At 42.0% G+C, this 20,303-nt stretch overlaps 1 pseudogene; it reads right to left on the minus strand.

The window, feature by feature from the left end:
* Positions 1 to 1,485: 1,485 nt before the first annotated feature.
* LOC147911927 (centromere protein V-like protein 3) lies at positions 1,486 to 2,775 on the minus strand (annotated as a pseudogene).
* Positions 2,776 to 20,303: the final 17,528 nt, after the last annotated feature.

A 20,303-nucleotide genomic window follows, 5' to 3' on the forward strand; every position in this document is an offset into this window, starting at 1 on the left:
ATGAAAGATTTGCACATGACATAGAGAAGCAGAAAATAGTTAATATTGACTTTGAAAGAAAAGTCCCTTTTAGAAAAAAAGAAAAATTATATATACACACATTTTTTTGTACAGAAAGACTGTTATGGTAGAAGCATGAAGGCTTAAGCCATTTTATTTCTCTAGCTCTCTGGATCCTGTCCATGCAATGGAATGTCCTGTAGGTGTAACTCCAGGTACAATTTGGTATTTTCTGACTACCAAAATGACTGAACCTCCTAGGGCATATATGCATGTTCATGTTCTCCCTCCATCTCTTCCTTTTCTACCTCAACTCAGTCTGTAGATGGTGAAGGGGTGGGACAAGAAATTCCAAATAACAAAGGAAGAAGCTTGGGGACAAGGGGGACATGTTAGATAAACCAGGTCATAAATTGTAATTTCCCTAGCTCTAGTCTGGGGTGGAGGATGATGGATAATGAAGGGTAGAGATCGAAGGATGATAGCTTCTTTGTGTGATGGCACAGTCATGTTATTTGCAATGTACATGGAAACACATACATACTTAGTTGGTTTTTAATTTGTTGAATAGGTATGTCAAGTTAAACAATTCAATGCATAATGAATGCATATCTAATGAAATATATTTACGGAAGAGAGACAGACAGCAAGAAAAAAAGAGATGGAAATAGTTCCAGGCCCTTTTCCCCAAGTGATAGAACACTGAGGATGTTTATTTGTACTTTACTGCTTCGAAATATTATTATTATAGTGAAAAGCTGGAAAAAAGATAAGCATCCATCAGAAGAGGTTGGTTAAATGTTATGGAAGATCCACATTTTTTAATTCTATGAAATCATCAGGCCAGCCCCGTGGCTTAGAGGTTAAGTGTGTGCGCTCCGGTGCTGGCGGCCCGGGTTCGGATCCCAGGCACGCACCGACGTACCGCTTCTCCGGCCATACTGAGGCCGTGTCCCACGTACAGCAACTAGAAGGATGTGCAGCTATGACATACAACTATCTACTGGGCTTTGGGGGAAAAAGAAATAAATAAAATTATAAAAAAAAATAATTCTATGAAGTCATTAAATGATGATGTTTATGCGTATCATGTGACATGAAAAGACACCCACCACCTATTGTTTGATAAAAATTTCAGGTATCAAGAAATTACAAACAAATTAATGCTGATTTTTAATATATGATATAGAAATACATACTTTTCTACTTTATTTCTGAATACTTTACACATATACAAGATAGGAATTTCAAAATATCAGAGGGCATACAGTGCACAGACATCTTTCTCATTCTTCTGTCTCCCCATCCTCCTACCCAGAGATAGTTTTTAAAACAAGGCCAAGAAAAATGCCGACATAATTTGAAAAATAAGCACAATCTGGTATGTAACACTACTAAATCTTAAACATATTATTTAAAAATATATTAAATAAACAATGTGGCTGAAAATAATGCATATCTCTAAGTAGCAACAATGTGTCTACCTAAAACACACACACACACAAAGATAATCAATAGAAAGTGTCCTAATAAATGTTTACAAAACTGGATGTAGTATTCCTACGTACCAGATGCAACTGTTAAAAACAATCCTGTTCACATTAGAACCAAAACTGTACAGCACATATGAATAATCTGCAAATGATTTGTGAGAACTGTATGAAGAATAATCAAACGGACTGACATAAAAGACTTGAAAAAGTACAGACACTACTTGCTTATTGGATTGGAAGATTATCGTTGTACACAGACAAATGTGTGCTCAGTTTTTTTTATTATAAGCAAGTCCGTTGAAAAACACTGAAAGGGAAGGGACGGAAGCTTGGAGCGACATCACAGGTTCACCAGTCCAGAAACAGACCTCTTACATACAATAATTCTGTTACAAGCAATGATGTGGCTCCCTCCCTTGAGGGGCACCCGGGCATGTTTCAGACGTGTTAGGGCCCCAGTCCATGATCCTCTTCAGGAGGAGAGACGGGGGCTCACTCGGTGGACACTGGATGGCCTTGTGCTCCTTCGTGGCCTCCTCCCCCAATCGCCACCCTCGACCTCCTCGCTGGCCACACTGCGCACGGTGCCTGCGTCCAGGCAGTGCGGGGCGACGCCATAAACCCCGGGGTCAGAGGCAGATGCGTGGAAACTCTGCACCGGGCACCCGCCGCAGAAGCTGCGCAGTGCCGCGTGCGTGTGGGATCGATCCGTGACGATGCTCTCTGCGCCCAGGAGGAGAGTGAAGCGCAAGGCCAGGACGAGGAAGCGTCGGTGCTGCGGTGCTGCTGCTTCCTGCACAGCCTGCAGCTGCGATCCACGACTCACGGGTTTGCAGGGGCCCAGGCTCAAACGGAACCGCGCCGCAGTGGCAGCCCCCGGTGTAGTGCACCAGGCCTGGCTACTGGAAGGTGTCCGGCAGGGACTTAGCGGTACCCTCGCAGCTGAGTCTCCGCGGCTTCCTGAACGTCTCCCAGCGCTCCCGCTGCGCGCCCAGGTCCATCTCATTGCGGGACAGGGCGGGCGCCGGGGCGGTGCACAGAGCTGTGGGTCTTCGGAGCCAGCTTCCCTGGCCTGCCGGTTTGCTTTCAGTAGTGCTCTTTGCCGCCGCCAGGCTCCTGACCCCGGCTTGCACGAGCTGGCGGCCGCGCGCACCTGGTGCCTTGAGCCAAGTGGCTGCGCTGGTGGGGGCAGTGAGGCTGAGGGTGGGGATTGGCGTGGGGGGCAGGGAGCAAGGGGAGTAGGGATCCTTGGGCCGCTCTTGGCTGTGCGGTTGGGCGGCATTTGGCTTCCTTACCCTGCCTATGGCATGCTCAGCCATAAACGCAAATCTGGCTAAGTCGTCATCCTGCAGTGCAGATTGGGTGGAGCTGGGGGGTGCTCAGGTGCTAAGAACTTACTGGGCCACCCTTTTGTCTGCACTGCCAGGATTGGCCGCTTGTTGAAAATGAGGCCTCTCCTGATCCTAAAATAGCCGTCCTGGCATAAAATATTGGCGAACTGTATCTGTAGCCCCTTCTCCTAAGCGATTTTTTTACATCGTCCGTAGACACCTGGAGCTTGTCCATGCTCATTCTGTTACATACCTGCCCCGCGACCATGGAAATGGTCCTGAAGTTCTCTGGGTCCCAGTAATCTCATATGAGAAAAGGGGAATAATACGCCATATTCCGAGTGTAGTGGGGAGTAAATTCAAAAACGTATTTGAAGTATTTAATACAGCAGAAAGGAGCTGGATTTATTATATCTGTAGTATTTCTAAATTCATTTTCCAATGATTTCCTAAGTTTCTAAAATTTTCCTTGGATTGATTTTTAGTTTTCTTCTATGCCAAGATTCAGGAAGTGTTCTGGATGCTGGACGGCTAAAAGCCAACATAACTTGATTCTTTTCCTCAAGCATCTCAAGGTCTAGTGTGGTAGGCAGACACACGAACGGACAAATTACATGACAGGGCTTAACGTGAAGAATTAGCAGTCTTTTAGGGGTATGGTGAGAATGCAAAGGAGAGACACAAGGGAAGAAGCTGCAGACTGGGATGGGCTGGGGGATGAGTGGCCAAAGAAGAAATCGGATACCGGAGAGAGCGAGAGCGCGCACGCGAGAGCGCGCGCCAGAGAGCCGTCTCCTGGTGTGTGTGAAGGAGCTCCTCTGTATTCGACAAGTCCGCTCATCTGTGGGTTCACGTTCTTGATTCAGTCAGTGTAACCCTGAACGACATCTGTGCCTCTCACCTAGAAAATTGACAGCAAGAGCAGGGGTCTCTAGGAACACAGACGAAGGCCGTTTGGAAGTATTACTAAGCTTATTTTTCAGATGAGGGAACTGAGGCACAGAGAGGGTCAGAATTTCCCATGGTCACACTGCAAGTTAGTAATAAAGCTGATATGAACCAGGCAGCCTGACCCACGAGTGTGCCCAGTGAATCACTTCACTGCATGGAGGAGGACATGTGGCCAGGCGCCTCAGCTATGAAGTTGGCAGCGGAGATTCAAGTCCAGGTCTGTGTGACTTCAAATCTCCCTACTCTAAACTCCCCTGTTGTTCTGCCTCATTTGTGCTCAGTAAATGGCAGCTCCTTTTCCTACTCTGCTTCATTGACACTGTACAGCGAGAAGTTATTTCTTAAACACCTGCTGTACAATGGGGCTACAGACAATTATTCCAGACGGGGAGCCGGAGGGGGCAGGGGGAGGGGAGTGGGAGGGGGGGAGGGGAGTGGGAGGGAGGGAGGGAGCAAAACAGAAGCAACTGTTACTCCAACACCCACTACTACCATTGAGGTCAGTAGCCACCAGGTGTCCTCCAGACAGGTGGGGCAGGCAGAACTGCTATACTACTCTCAAGGGCTTTAGAGGAGCAGCACCTGAACCCAGCCCAGTTTTATAAGATCGATTTCTCTCCAGGTGAGTGTCTTGGTTTTCACATGCTTGATAACTTCACAACATTCACTGAAGGCTGAGTTGGGCCTCATGGTCAAGAAAGGAATTGGGATTCTCTAATGGTTTCCTATTGCTGCTGCAACAAATTACCAGGATCTTAAAATACCACAAATTTATGATTTTACAGTTCTGGGCCACCAGAAGTCTAAATGAATCCACACGGCTGAGTCCCTTTTGGAGGCTTAGGGGAGAATCTGTTTCTTGCCTTTTGCAGCTTCTAAAGGCTGCCTACCCCTTCCTGCATCTTCAAGGCCAATAGCATAGCATCTTTTGTCACTCGCTCTCTCACTCGCTCACTGTCCCGCTCTCGCTCTCTTATCTTCTCAGCCAGACCGAGATCAGACCTCTCCCTGCCAAGCCTTCCCACAGCCAGACCCTGACCCATGGGGACAGATGTGGCCTACGTAATAGGGGAGGTTTACGCCAGTGTGATAAATAAGCTAGGTTGTATCTGAAGGTGGGCTACTCTCATCCAGCTACTTACAAATCCTGCCCCGCCAAGAGGCAGACTACAAAGGGGAAATATCCAAGGAAGACTGTCCCTCATGTGTGGGGAGTCCTGCTAACTCCTTTCCAGGGTGCCTTTTTGCTTTTATTCCTTTTAGCTCTTTCTTGCTTTTATTCCTCTTGTTCCTCTTTCAAGTCGAAGCTCAGATGTCATTTCCTCTAGGAAAACTTCCATGGCTCCCCACCTGCATCTTGGATTGGTGCCCCACCTATTATTCTCATAGCACCCTCTGTTTCCTCTGTCATATTCCTAATATCTATTACTTGTATTTTTAAATGTATTTTTAATTATGACAGAGTTTTACTTTCAGAATACTTATTTAATTATATATTTATGATTTATCTATTGTTTGGGTAGGCAGTTAACTTGGCTGAAGTCAAACTGAAAATTCCATCTCCCATGTGGTGTAGTAACTGCTCAAATACCAGTTCAGGCTTTTGGCCCTTCTTTTTGTTTAATTTTTAACAAATAAAAATTATGTATATTTAAGGTGTACAACGTAATGTTTTGATATATGTATACGTTGTGAAAAGATCACCACAATCGAACCAATGAACATATCCGTCACCTCCCATAGTTACCTTTTTGTGAGTGTGGTGAGAACACCTGAGTTCTACTCTCTTTAGCAAATTTCGGGTATACAATACATTATTATTACCCATAATCACCATACTGTACATTAGATCCCCAGAACTTATTCATCTTATAACTGAAAGTATGTACCCTTGGATCAATATATTCCCTTTCCCTTCACCACCCAGCCTCTGGTAACCACTATTCAACTTTTTCTTAGATTCCACATGTAAGTGAGATCATGGGATATTTGTCTTTCTGTGTCTGACTTATTTCACTTAGCGTAATGTCCTCCAGGTTCATCTATGCTGTCACAAATGGCAGGACTTCCTTCTTTTTTAAGACTGAATAATATTCCCGTGTGTGTGTATATAACTCACATTTTTTTTTTTTTTATCCATTCATCTGTCGATGGACACTTAGGTTGTTTCCGTACCTTGGCTGTTGTGAATAATGCTGCAATGAAGATGGGGGTGCAGATATCTCTTCGAGATAGTGATTTTATTTCCTTTGGATTGGTACCCAGAAGTGGGATTGCTGGATCATATAGTAGTTCTATTTTTCACATTTTGAGGAAACTCCTTACTGATTTTCATAGTGGCTGAACCCCTTGACAATCTCACCAACCGTGCACAAGTGTTCACTTTTCTCCACATCCTTGCCAACGCTTGTCATCTTTTGAGTTTTTGATAATAGCCATCCTAACAGGTCTGAGGTGACATCTCATTGTGCTTTTGATTTGCATGTCCCTGAAGATTAGTGATGTTGAGCACCTTTTTATGCACCTGTTGGCTATTCGTATGTCTTCTTTGGAAAAATGTATATTCAGGTCCTTTGCCCATTTTTAATCGGGTTATTTGTTTTTTGGCTATTGAGTTATATGAGTTCCTTATATATTTTGGATATTAACGCCTTATCAGATATGCTTTGCAAGTATTTTCTTCCGTTCTGTAAGTTGCCTTTTCGTGTTTTTGATTGTTTCCTTTGCTGTGCAGAAACATTTTAGTTCGATGTAGTCCAAGCTGCTTATTCTTGCTTTTGTTGCCTGTGCTTTTGGTGTCAAATCCAAAAAATCATTGCCAAGACCAATGTCAAGGAGCTTACCCCCTATGTTTTCTTCTACGATTTTTAGGGTTTCGGGTCTTACGTTTAAGTCTTTAATCCATTTTGAGTTGATTTTTGTGTATGGTGTAAGATAAGGGTCCAACTTCGTTCTTTCGTGGGGTGGATATCCAGTTTTTTCAGCACCATTTATTGAAGAGACTGTCCGTTCCCCATTGAGTATTTTTGGCTCCCTTGTCAAGTATCAGTTGACCATGTATGCGTGGGTTTGCTTTGGGGCTCTTTATTCTGTTCCATTGGTCTCTGTGTCTGTTTTTATGCCAGTGACGTATGGTTTCGATGCCTCAGGCTTTGTTATTCTCGCTCAAGATTGCTTTAGCTACTTGGGGGCTTCTGTGATTCCATACAAATTGCAGGGTTATTTTTTCTGTTTCTGTGAAACATGCCGTTGGCATTTTGAAAGGGATTGCCTTGAATCTGTAGATTGCTTTGGGTAGAATGGACATGGTAGCAACATTAATTCTTCCAATCCGTGAGCACAGAATATATTTCCATTTATTTGTGTCTTCTTCAATTTGTTTCATCAACGTTTTATAGTTTTCAGTGTACAGATCTTTAACCTCCTGGTTACATTTATTCCTAAGTATTTTATTCTTTTTGATGCTCTTGTAAATGGGATTGTTTCCTTAAGGTCTTTTTGTGTAGCTCATTGTTAGTGTATAGAAATGCAACTGATTTTCGTATGTTGATTTTGTAGCCTGCAACTTTACTGAATTCATTTATTAGTTTTAACAGTCTTTTGGGAGAATCCTTAGGGATTTCTATATGTAAGATCACGTCATCTGTAAACAGAGACAATTTTACTTCTTCCTTTTTGGTTTGGGTGGCTTTTATTTCTTCTTCTTGCCTAATTGCTCTGGCTAGGACTTCTAGTACTATGTTGAATAGAAGTGGTGAGAGTGGGCACCCTTGTCTTAGTCCTAATCTTACAGGAAAAGCTGAAAGCTGTTCCCCATTGAGTGTGATGTTAGCTATCAGGTATGCTTTTGTTTTGTTGAGGTACATTCCTTCTGTACCTAATTGTTGCAAGGTTTTATCATGAAAGCATGTTGAATTGTGTGAAATGCTTTTTCTGCATCTATTGAGAGGATCGTATGATGTTTACCCTTCACACCGGTAATGTGGTGTATCACGTTTATTGATTTGCCTATGTAGAAGCATCCTTGTATCCCAGGGATAAGGCTGACTCGATCATGTTATGTAAGCCTTTTAACGTGCTGTCGAATTTAGTTTCCTAGTATTTTATTGAATATTTTTGCATCTATGTTCATCAGGGACACTGTCCTATAATTTTCTTTCCTTGTAGTGTCCTTGTCTGGCTTTGTAATCAGGGTAATGCCGGCCTTGTAAAATGAGTTTGGGAATCTTCCCTCCTCCTCTTCAAGTTTCTGGAAGAGTTTTATAAGGATTGGTATGAATTATTCCTTAAATGTTTGCTAGAATTCAGCAGTGAAGCCATCTGGTCCTGGGTCCTTCTTTGTTGGACGAGATGGTTGATTACTGATTCAATCTCATTACTGGTTATTGGTCTGCTCACATTTTCTATTTCTTCATTTTGGTGTTAGTAGTTTGTGTGTTTGTAGGAATTTATCCATTTCTTCTAGGTCATCCAATTCGTTGGCATAAAATTGTTCATAGTAGTCTCTTACGATCGTTTATATTTTTCTGGTATTGGTCTTTTGTTTTGTTTTGTTTTTGCTAAGGAAGATTCGCCCTGAGCTAACATCTGTTGCCAATCTTCCTCTTTTTTTTTTTCTTGGTATGTGAGCCGCCACCACAGCATGGCCACTGACAGACTGGTGGTGTAGGTCCGCGCCCAGGAACCGAACCCGGGCCGCGGAAGTGGAGCGCCAAACTTCACCACTAGGCCACCGGGGCTGGCCCATGGTATCGGTTTTAATGTCTTATTTTTAATTTTTTTTTGTGAGGAAGATCGGCCCTGAGCTAACATCTGCCAATCCTCCTCTTTTTGCTGAGGAAGACTGGCCGTGGGCTAACATCCGTGCCCATCTTCCTCCACTTTATATGGGACGCCTGCCACAGCATGGCCTGACAAGTGGTGCGACGGTGCGCGCCCAGGATCCGAACCGGCGAACCCCGGGCCGCCGCAGCGGAGCGCGAGCGCTTCACCGCTTGTGCCACCGGGCCGGCCCCAATGTCTCATTTTGTATTTCTGATTTTATTTATTTGAGTCTTCTATCTTTTTTTTCAAAGTCTACCCAAAGGTTTGTCGATTTTATTTATCTTTTCAAAACAATACCTCATAATTTCATTGATGTTTTCCATTGTTTTTTCAGTCTTTATTTCATTTATTTCTGCTCTGATTGTTGTTATTTCTTTCATTTTGTTGACTTTGGGCTTAGTGTGTTCTTCTTTTTCCAGTTCCTTGAGGGGTAAATTCAGGTAGTTTTTTTGAGATCTTTCTTTTTTCTTAATGTAGGCGTTTATTGCTATAAACTTCCCTCTTAGAACTGCTTTTACTGCATCTTATAAGTCTTGGTATGCTGTGTTTCCATTTTTGTCTTTTTCAAGATACTTTTTGATTTCCCTTTTGATTTCTTCTTTGACCCATTGGTTGTGCAGGAGTATGCTGTTTAATTTTCACCTATTTGTGAAATTTCCTGTTTTCCTCTTGCTTTTGATTTCTAGTTTCATACCATTATGTTTGGAAGTGATAGTTGGTATGATTTCAATCATTTAAAATTTCCTAAGACTTGTTTGGCCGGCCCCAGTGGTCTAGTGGTTAAGATTTGGTGCTCTCACTGCCACAGCCCCGGTTTGTTTCCCAATCAGAGAACCACACCACCTGTCTGTCGGTTGTCATACTGTGGCAGCTGTGTGTTGCTGTGATGTGGAAAGCTACGCCACCAGCATTTCAAATACCAGCAGGGTCACCCGTGGTAGACAGGTTTCGGTGGAGCTTCCAGACGGAGACAAACTAGGAAGAAGGACCTGGCCACCCACTTCTGAAAAAATTGGCCGTGGAAACTCTGTTAACAGCAACAGAGCATTGTCTGATATAGTGCCAGAAGGTGAGAGGATGGCACAAAAAGACCAGTCAGGGTCCCGCTCTGTTGTACACAGGGTCGCTAGGAGTCGGAATTGACTCGACAGCACCCACAGCAAAAGACTTGTTTTGTGGCCTAACATATAACCTATCCTGGAAAATGTTCTGTGGATGCTTGAGAAGAATGTGTATTCTGCTGCTGTTAAATGGAATGTTCTGTATGTCTGTCAGGTCCATTTGGTCTAAAGAGTAGTTGAGGTTCAGTGATTCCTAATTGATTTTCTGGATGATCTATCCATTGTTGAAAGTGGGATATTGTAGTCCCCTACTATTATTGTATTGCTTTCTATTTCTCCCATCAGCTCTGTTAGTATTTGCTTCGTGTATTTAGAAGTTTGGGTGCTGGGGCACGTATATTCACTATCGTTATTTCCTCTTAATGAAGTGATCCCTTTATCATTTTATAATGACCATATGTGTTATACAGGTTTTGATGTAAAGTGTATTTTCTCTGATATAAGCATAGGCACCCCTGCTCTCTTTAGGTTTCCATCTGCATGGAATATCTTTTTCCATCCCTTCACTTTCAGATATATGTGTGTTCTTAAAGGTGAGGTGAGTTTCTTGTGGGCAGCATATAGTTGGATCTTGTTTTTTCATTCATTCAGCCACCCTATGTCTTTTGATTGGAAAATTCAATCCATTTACATTTAAAGGAATTACTGATAGGTAAGGGCCTACTATTGCTATTTTTGTGTGTGTGAGCAAGATGAGCCCTGAGCTAACATCCAATGTCAATCCTCCTCTTTTTTGGTTATTATTATTATTTTTTTTGCTGAGGAAGATCGGCCCTGAGCTAACATCCATGCCCGTCTTCCTCCACTTTATGTGGGACGCCGCCACAGCATGGCTTGACAAGCAGTGCGTCACTGCTCGCCCAGGATCCGAAGCTGCGAACCCTGGGCTGCCGAAGCGGAGCACGCGCACTTAACCACTTGTGCCACCCGGCCGGCCCACTATTGCTATTTTGTTAATTGTTTCCTGAATGTTTTGTAGATCCTTTCATCCTCTCCTCTCCTCTTGCTCTCTTCTTTTGTGATTTTGATTTGATGATTTTCTAGAGTGGTATGCTTTGACTCCTTTCTCTTTCTCTTTTGTGAATCTACTGTAGGCTTTTTCTTTGTGGTGACCGTGGAGCTTACATAAAATATCTGATAGTTATAACAGTCTATTTTAAACTGATAACAACTTAACTTTGCACATAAAAGCTCAACACTTTTACCCCCACGCCCCCAAATTTTATGTTGCTGTTGTCACAATTTACATCTTTTTATATTGTGTATCCATTAACAAATTATGTGGCTAAGTTATTTTTAATTCTTTTGTGTTTTAACCTTTATGCTAGAGTTATGTGATTTACACACCACCATTACAATATTAGTATATGCTGAATCTTACTGTATATTTACTTTTACCACTGAGTTTTCAACTTTCATATGATTTCATGTTCCTAGTTAGCATCCTTTCTTTCAGCTTGAACAACTCCCTTTAGCAGTTCTCATAAGGTAGGTAGTGGTGATGACCTCTTTCGGCTTTTGTTTGTCTGCGAACATTTGTCTCTATCTCTTCTTCAGTTCTGAAGGTTAGCTTTGCTGGGTAAAGTATTCGTGGTTGGCAGGTTTTTTTTTCTTTTAACACTTTGAATGTATAAACCTAGTCTGTCTAGGCCTGAAAGGTTTCTGCTGAGAAATCTGCTGATAGTCTTATGGAGACTCCCTTGTTTATGATGAGCTTCTTTTCTCTTGCTGCTTTCAAGTTTCTCTCTTTGTCTTTGATTTTTGACAGTGTTATTGTAATGTGTCTTGGTGAAGTCTTCTTTGGGTTGAACATGATTGGGGACCTTTGAGCTTCATGTACGTGGATGTCCATTTCTTTCCCCAGATTTTGGAAGTTTTCAGCCACCATTTCTTTAAATAAGCTTTCTGCTCCTTTCTGTCTCTCTTCTCCTTTTTGGATTCCCATAATGCGAATATTGTTTCGTTTGATGGTGTCACATAAGTCCCACAGCTTTCTTCGTTTCTTTTCATTCTTTTCTCTTTTTGTTCCTCTCACTGGATGATTTTAAATGACTTGCCTTTGTGTTTACTAATTCTTTGTTTTGCTTGATTGGGTCTGCTGTTGAAACTCTCTACTGCATTTCTCAGTTTATTCATTGTATTTTTCGGCTCCAAAATTTCTGTTTGGTCCTTCTCTACGTCCTCTATCTCTTTCTTGAATGTCTCGTTTTGTTCTTGTCTTGTTTTTCCTACTTTTGTGAAATTGTTTATCTCTGTTCTCTTGTGGCTCTCTGGGCTTCTTTAGAACAATTATTTTGAATTGTTTGTCAGGCAATTCACGGGTCTCGGTTTCTGTGGGGTCGGTTCAGGGACAGTTCATTGTTTCCCTTTGATGGTATCATGTCGCCCTGATTCTTCATGGTCCCTGTAGCCTTGGCTAGGTGTCTGTGCATTTGAGGAAGTAGTCACCTTTTCCAGACTTTATGGACTGACTTCTGTAAGGAAATATCTTCATCTGTGGGTGAGGTCACTCTGGAGCATGCTGTGGTCCCGGGTCTTATGGTGTGGCACACCAAGTGCAGGGCCACGTGGCAGCTCTCATCCAGGGGTCATGGCGTCTTGTTAGCTCAGGCACCTCGTGTTCACATCAACCACTGTGTGATCCTTGGTGGCAAGTGCTGCAGGGGGCTTGTGGTGGCTGCGAGGATTGTTGGGGTCCTTAGCAGCACCTCCAGGTTCAGCAGCGAGGGCTGGTGTCCAGTGACCAGAGTCGTGGCCAACTGTGGGCACACGAGGAGCTGCAGAGGCCTGGGCTGTCAGCATGCACTTGTGTGGCTGCAGGGGCTAGGCGAGGGCACACATGCAGCAGTGGGGGCCAGTGAGGGGTTGGGGGAAGGGGCATGCGGGTACACTGCTGCAGAGGCTAGTGGTGGGTACAAATGGCGATGCAGGCAGGTGGCAGGATCAGGGCCTAATCCAGGTGCACAAGCACACATGGCGGCCTGGGCTGTTGGCATTGCCGTCATGCATCTGCAGAGGTAACTGCTGGCACATGCATGGCAATGATAGCTGGTGACTGGAGTCAGGACCAGCAGCGTGCATGTGGACAGCTGCAGTGGCTGGTTGTGGGCGTGCCTGGTGGTGCAGGCCAGTGATGGGAACTGGGGCTGGATTTGGGCCCACAAGCATCTGTGGGGCTTTGGTTGTTGGTATGTACTCGTGTGGCTGCAGGGGCAAGCTGTGGGCACATGCACAGCAGTGGAGACCAGTGACAGGAGTTGGGCTGGTGGCATGCGGGGGCTAGCTGCAGGCATGCGAGGCAGTGCAGGTCAGTGAGAGGAGTCAGGGTCAGATCTGGGCACACAAGTAGCTGCGGGGGCATGGGCTTTCAGCGTGCATTGATGTGGCTGCAGGGTCTAGCCACTGGTGCGTGCGTGGCCATGAAAGCCAGTGACAGAAGTCAGGGCCAGTGGCACGCAGGTGCACAGATGCAGGGGCTAGCTGTGGGCATGTGCGGCAGTGCAGGCTAATGACAGCAGTCGGGGCCAGGTCCAGGTGCATGAGTAACTTCAGGGCACTGGGCTGTTGGTGTGCACTCGTGTGTCTGCAGAGGCTAGCCACTGGCACGTGCATGGCGATGCAGGCCAGTGACAAGAGTCAGGGCCGGCTCCGGGCACCCACACAGCGGCAGAGGCCTGGGCTTTTGGTGTGCACTCATGCAGCTGCAGGGGCTAGCTATGGGTACGCACACAGTGGTGGGGGTTGGCTGTGGGGGCCTAGACTGGTGTCTTGCACACTCGTGTCCGTAGAGGCTGGGGTTGGCAGAGATCCCAGGCTGGGGCATCTGCGATGGCATTGGCTGGGGTGGCTCTGGTGTGTGGTGGGGAGGGGGTGGGGACCGACTCAGACGGTTAGTGCCTGTGAACCTGAAAATCTGCTCGGAGTCTGCAGCGTCTCTGCTGGCCATTGGTTTCCTCAGCAGCAAAACTGCTGGGATCCCCTGCAGAGTGGTCTGTTGGGGTCCGCAATAGGGTCCTCGGTGATGAAAGCTGCATGGGGGAGCTCACCGTATCCTCAAGGGATGTTGAGGTGCTCAGAGGCAAAGGGTGTTGGGGTCCTCTGCAGAGCAGGCCACCGAGAACCATGGGCACTCCCACTAAGTGGCTGATACTTGTAGCCCCTGCCCTTCTTCCTTGTTCCTAGCCGTCTCTAGACGGCTCAGCTTTGCTGGTGTCTGGGTGGGATGAAACCAAAGTGAGTCCTTCGTGCAGTGCCCTGAAAGGCTGAGGAAGCTGGTCACTCACCCTGCTCTCCTTCTCCTTGTGAGGGGAACTCTCTTGGGCCAGGGAGTTCCATCTTGGCACTGAGCAGTGCTGGCCTGGGGGGGTGGGGTGGGATGATGCAGGCAAAATGATACTGTCCTTCCTATCTTTTCTGTGTGGCTATTCTCAGGTTTTTTGCTCCACTGTGTTGCTGAAGCTTCTTAAGTGTAGTCCTGAGCTCCCCCAAAGTTATTTTTATTTGTGGATAGCTATCTAATTGTTGTTCTTTGTAGGAGGATGGAGGCTGGGGGTCACCTACTCTGCCATCTTGGTGATGTCACTCAATTAGTTTTTTTTAGCCTTAGCTAGCCAGCTTGGAGTCTGCCCATGTAGTCGGAGTTCAGAGGTCAGCCAAGAATTTGGCAAATGTTACGTGAAGAACGTGGCTTCCTCCTCTCTGGCTGTTTCTATAGCAGCGTATACCCTCCTCACTTTCTATCCGCTATGGTTGCCCCCAAACGTTGTATTCCAGTTTTTCAAGCCATCAAGACTACAGATTTTCCATCTGAGTTTTTAGTCACCCTGCAGATAAAGACTGGAACCTGCTCTCAGACTAAAACCCATAAAAAATGGTAAACTGATACTTCTTAAAAATGTCATTCTCAAGAAAAGAAAAATAAAATAAGGCATTTGAAAAAGAAAAATTGGTTTATACAGTCGACGAATGGACAAATGAACTAAAGAAGGATTAAAAGGAAACTCTCTGTTTAAACAAAATGTCATTCTCCTCTAATTTCTGCCTACTTATGTTCACCCTTCGTGCCTTCAGGTAAGTGTGTACCTCTGTGAGTGTGTGTGTGTGTGTGTGTGTGTGTGTGTGTGTGAATATATATAGTTGTTACCTGCGGGAGGGTAGGTCTGATAGGAGAATTTCAGCCTAGTATGGCTGAACTTGGTGAATTAATTTTTTAAATTTCTTAAATTTAACAACAAATTAATACCATAGTAAGTACAGATGAAAAGTTTTAGCAACAACCTGGAAAAATTCTTGCTAACACCAATCAAAAGGAAGCTGGAGTAGCAATATTAATTTCAGACAAAGGAGACTTCAAAGCAAGGAAAATTACCGAGGATAAAGAGGGACGTTACATAATGACAAAGGGGTCCAAACTCCAAGAAGGCACAATAATCCTTAATGTATATGTGTTTAACAATAGAGTATCAAAATATGTAGTCAAAAGCTGACAGAACTGCAAGGATAAATAGACAAATCCACTATTATAGCTGGAGACTTCAACACCCCTCTGTCAATAAACGACACATCCAGCACGCAAAAAATCAGTAAAGATATAGGTGAACAGAACAGCACCATCGATCGACTGGATCAAATTGACATTTATAGCATACTTCATGTGAGAACGTAAGAATACACATTTTTCTCAAGCTCCCGTGGAACGTCACTAAGATAGATCACATTCTGGCCCATAAAACACACTCTAACAATTTTAAAGGAATAGAATTCATACCAAGCATGTTCTCAGACCGCAATGGAATTAAACTAGAAATCAGTAGCAGAAAGCTGTAAATCCCAAAATGTCTTGAGGTCAAACAACAAACTTCTCTTCAAAATAACACATGAGTCAAGGAAGAAGTCTCTAGAGAAGTTAAAAAGTATTATGAACCAAATGAAAATGAAGATACAACTTATCAAAATTTTAGGAGGCAGTGAAAGCAGTGCTTGGAGGGAAATTTATAGTATTGAATGCATATATGAGAAAAGAAGAGAAATCTGAAGTCAACAATCTAAGCTTCCACCTTAGGAAATGAGAGAAAGAAGGACAAATTGAATCTATTATAAGCAGAAGAAAAGAAATAATAAAAATTAGAGCAGAAATCAATAAAATTGAAAACAGAAAATTAACAGGGAAAATCAATGAAACCAAAAGCTGCTTCATTGAAAAGATCAATAAAATTGGTAAATCTCTATCTAGGCTAACCAAAACAAAGAAAGATTACAAATTACTAAGATCAGAAATGAAAGAGGGACTATCACTACTGATCCCATGGACATTAAAAGAATAATAAAAAGTATTATGAACAACTCTACGTCCACAAATTTGAGAACTTAGATGAGATGGACTAATATCCTGAAAGACAGAACCTACTAAAACTCATGCAAGGAGAAGTAAGTACTCTGAATAGGCCTTTATCTATTCAATGAGTTGAATTAATAATTAATAACCTTCCAAAATAGAATGGGTTGACCAGTGAATTCTACCAAACATTTAAAGAAGAAACGATGCCAATTCTCTACAATCGCTTCCAGAAAATTGAAGCAGACGGAGCACTTCTAACTCACTCGATGAGGCCAGCATTACCCTAATACCAAAACCAGACAAGGGTATTACAAAAAAGGAAAATTACAGACCAATATCTCCCATGTATGTAGATGCAAAAATCCTCAAAAATTATTAGCAAATCAAATCCAACAATGCATAAAAAGAATTATACACCACAGTCAAGTGAGACTTATTCCTGGTACGCAAGGCTGGCTCAACACTTGAAAAATAATTAATTTAATCCATCACATCAATAGGCTAAAGAAAAAGTCATAAAACCATATCAATAGACAAAATCCAACACCCGTTCGTGAAAAGAAAAGTTCCTAGAAATAGAGGTATAGAGGGGAACTTCTTCAACTTGATAAAGAACATCTACAAAAAAGCTACAGCTAGTATCACACTTAGGATGAGAAACTAGATGCTCTCCCACTAAGATTAGGAGCAAGTCAAATATGTCCCCTTTTACCGCTCCTATTCAGCCTTGTGCTCAAATTCCTAGCTAACGCCAATAATACAAGAAAAGAAAAGGTATACGTTTAGTGAAGGAAGAGATTAAAGTGTCTTGTTTTCACAGATGACATGATCGCCTATGCAGAAAGTCCTAAAGAATCGACGAAACAAACAAACAAACAAAAATTCTCCTGGAAGTAATAAGTGGTTACAGCAAGGTTGAAGGATACAAGGTTAATATAAGAAGTCAATCACTTCTCTATATGCCAGCAATAAACAATCGGAATTCAAAAGAAAAAACACAGTACCATTTACATTTGCACCCCCCAAAACGACATGACATGCTTACGTATAAATCTAACAAAAGAAGTACAAAATCTATATGTGGAAAACTACAAAACTCTGATGAAAAATATCAAGGGAGAACTAAATAATTGGAGAGACATTCCGTGTTCATGGATAGGAAGAGTCAGTACTGTCAAGAACTTGACCTATAGGTTCAATGCAATCCCAAACAAAATCCCAGCAAGTTATCTTGTTGATATCAACAAACTTATCCTAAAGTTTATATGGAAAGACAAAAGACCTAGAAGAGCCAACACAATACTGAAGAAGAACAAACTTCAACACTTACTATAAAGCTACAATAATCAAGACAGTGTGGTATTGGTGAAATAGCAGACAAATAGATCAATGGATTAGAATAGACACACACTACTATAGTCAGCTGATGTTTCACAAAAAAAGCAAAGGCAATTTCATGGAGAAAGGGTAAGCTTTTCCTCAAATGGTGCTGGGACAACTTGATATCCACCTGCCAAAAAAACAAAACAAACAAAAAAATGGACCTAGACACAGACTTTAAAACTTGCACCAAATTAGCTCAAAATGGATCATAAACCTAAATGTAAAGTGAAAAACTATATGACTTCTAGAAGATAACATAGGGGAAAATCTAGGTGACCTTGGGGGTTTGTTGATGACCTTTTAGATAAAACGTCAAAAACACAGTCCATGAATGAAAAACATGATGTTAGACTTCATTAAAATTAAAACTTAGGCTCTGTGATAAACACGGTTGAGTGAATTAAAAGAAAAAAAAAAAGCCACAGACTGGGAGAAAGTATTTGCAAAACAAGTATCTGATAAAGGTGATAAAGGATTGGTATCCAAAGTATACACAGAACTAACAATAGTTCATTCATTCTCAACAATAAAACAACATCCATTCAAAGTCAACAATAAAAAAAACCAAGCAACCCAATTAAAAAATGGGCAAGAGATAGGAACAGATATCTCACCAAAGAAGAAATACAGTTGGCAATTAAGCATATGAAAAAATGCTCAGCATCGTGTGTCATTAGAGAATTGCAAATTAAGACAACAGGGAGATACCACCGCACACCTATTAGAATGGCTAAAATCCCAAACACTGACAATCCCAAATGCAGACGAGGATGTGGAGAACCAGGAACTGTCATTCATTGCTGCTGAGTATGCACAATGATATGACCACTTTGGGAAAAAGACATTCTGGCAGTTCTTTCGAAGCCATTGATTTTGGATCCACATCCTTGTTTCTGTTGACGTTAAACTGAAACTTCCTTGAAGTGTCACATGGAGAGTAAAAGAGATATGGTATATTAGACGTCGGGTAGACATTTAGACAATCCGTCAATGGGACATATAATTATTTACTGGATACTCTTAGAAAAGAGCAGACTAATACATCTTCAACTATAGTCCATAACATTGTTCAGATAGGTTGCTTAGGGCCTCATAACATTCAATTTCACAGAACCCTAAATATGTTGTTCTGCTAGGAACAATTATTCTTGTCTGCCTAGATTTTAGCTCAGAGTCAGATCACAGAAGCCCTGATTTCAGGAGTTGGTGTGATCATCAATAATTACTTATTAAATAACCTTCTCTGAGTTGACTGAGTTCTCTCGGCCTCAGTTATATCCCGTGTAAACTGGGGTTAAGAATAATGCCTGCTTTGTAGAATTGTCGTCATAATTTAAAAATATAATGCATTTAAAGTGTCCAGCCTAGTATCAGGCATATGGTGAGTTCTCAGTAATGGAAACACTCGTTGTTATTATTAAATTTTATTAGTGACATGAAGGAGGACCATGATTTCTCTGGTTTGTGCCTTTCAATCTAGTTAATATTTTTTAGTGCATCTAGGACATATGGTATGACACAAAATACTCTGGGAAAGGCATATGGAAGAATAGAAGGAGTCTCTGCTTTAAGAAGTTTACAGTCTAGTTAGCACAAGAGATTTTTCAAAAGAGTGAAGAATGAGAGGGAAAATTGGGGAAATAATTCTTCTTTAAATAAGAATACTGGTTAATAAATGCAGCACACAATGTAAGAATTGATTTAGGCCAGGAGAATCAGTGAATGATAAAATCATTGTATGAAATGTTATTAGAGAATACGATATTGAAGTTATTAACCCTCAGATTACTTACTAATTACTAGGGAAAATATGCATTTAACTGGAAAGGTGGGTGGCCACCATTTTAGCCAAGATTGGGGTAAACTGACATGATATGCCTTCTGATGTAAAATATCAAATATATAATCCCACTAATGTAGTATTCTTGCCAAAAATGTTTAACCAGAATCTAATCATGAGGAAACTGACAAATATAGATTGTGGGACACTATGAAAGAAAACTGGGTGGAGTGTTCAAAAGTTCAATGTCATGAAAAACAAAACAAAAGGTTGAGGATTTGTTCTAGATCTTTAATAAAGTAGAAAAGCGAGGCATACAGCCAACAGATCGAATGACTGAATCTTGCATTGGGAAAAAGAAAGGTCTATGCAAGACATTTGGGGAACGTTTGAGAAAATGAAAAATATATTTATTTACACAATCTCATTGAATTAATGTTAAAATTTTTAAGTTTGCTAACAGTAATGTGGTTATCTAGGAAAACGTCCTTATTTTTAAGAGAGGAATGCTGAAATACTTAGGAGTGAAGTGTCATAACATCTGAATTTTTCTTTCAAATGGTACAGCATAAAGCTTAGATAGATAATTTATAGATAGATCAAAATAGACAAGATAGAGCGTGTGCATGCAAATATGGGAAAATGTTAACATTTGTCTTTGGGAACTCATTTTAGTCTTCTTTCAGTTCTTTCAAATTTTCTATAGGTTTGAAAATTTTCAAAATTAAAAGTTGCAGGTAGATATTTAGTTCAGTGGCTTAGCATCAGCTATAATCCGGCAAACACAGAAACCAATCATCTACCGGTTTTCTTAACATTATATCGGGGCTTGTGAACTGTTATTAACAGCCTCATAGCCGTAACACATGTCAAGGCAGGAAACAAAGAACATATGACAAAAAGCCTCACGTGTCCCATGCAACCCGCACAAATGCAAATATTAATGTTCTCTTCAAAAGAAGAATCATTCATAACTTAATAGCGGAAATATGTGTTTCTAAATAAATAGGTACGTTATTTTCCTTTGGGAGGAGGCATCGTCTCAAGAAAACAATTAAATATAAATCTGTTGAACATAATTTC

The sequence above is a fragment of the Ceratotherium simum genome, chromosome X, assembly GCF_057802395.1.
Source record: "Ceratotherium simum simum isolate JZ-2026a chromosome X, ASM5780239v1, whole genome shotgun sequence".
In the NCBI taxonomy this organism is placed as follows: Eukaryota; Metazoa; Chordata; class Mammalia; order Perissodactyla; family Rhinocerotidae; genus Ceratotherium; species Ceratotherium simum.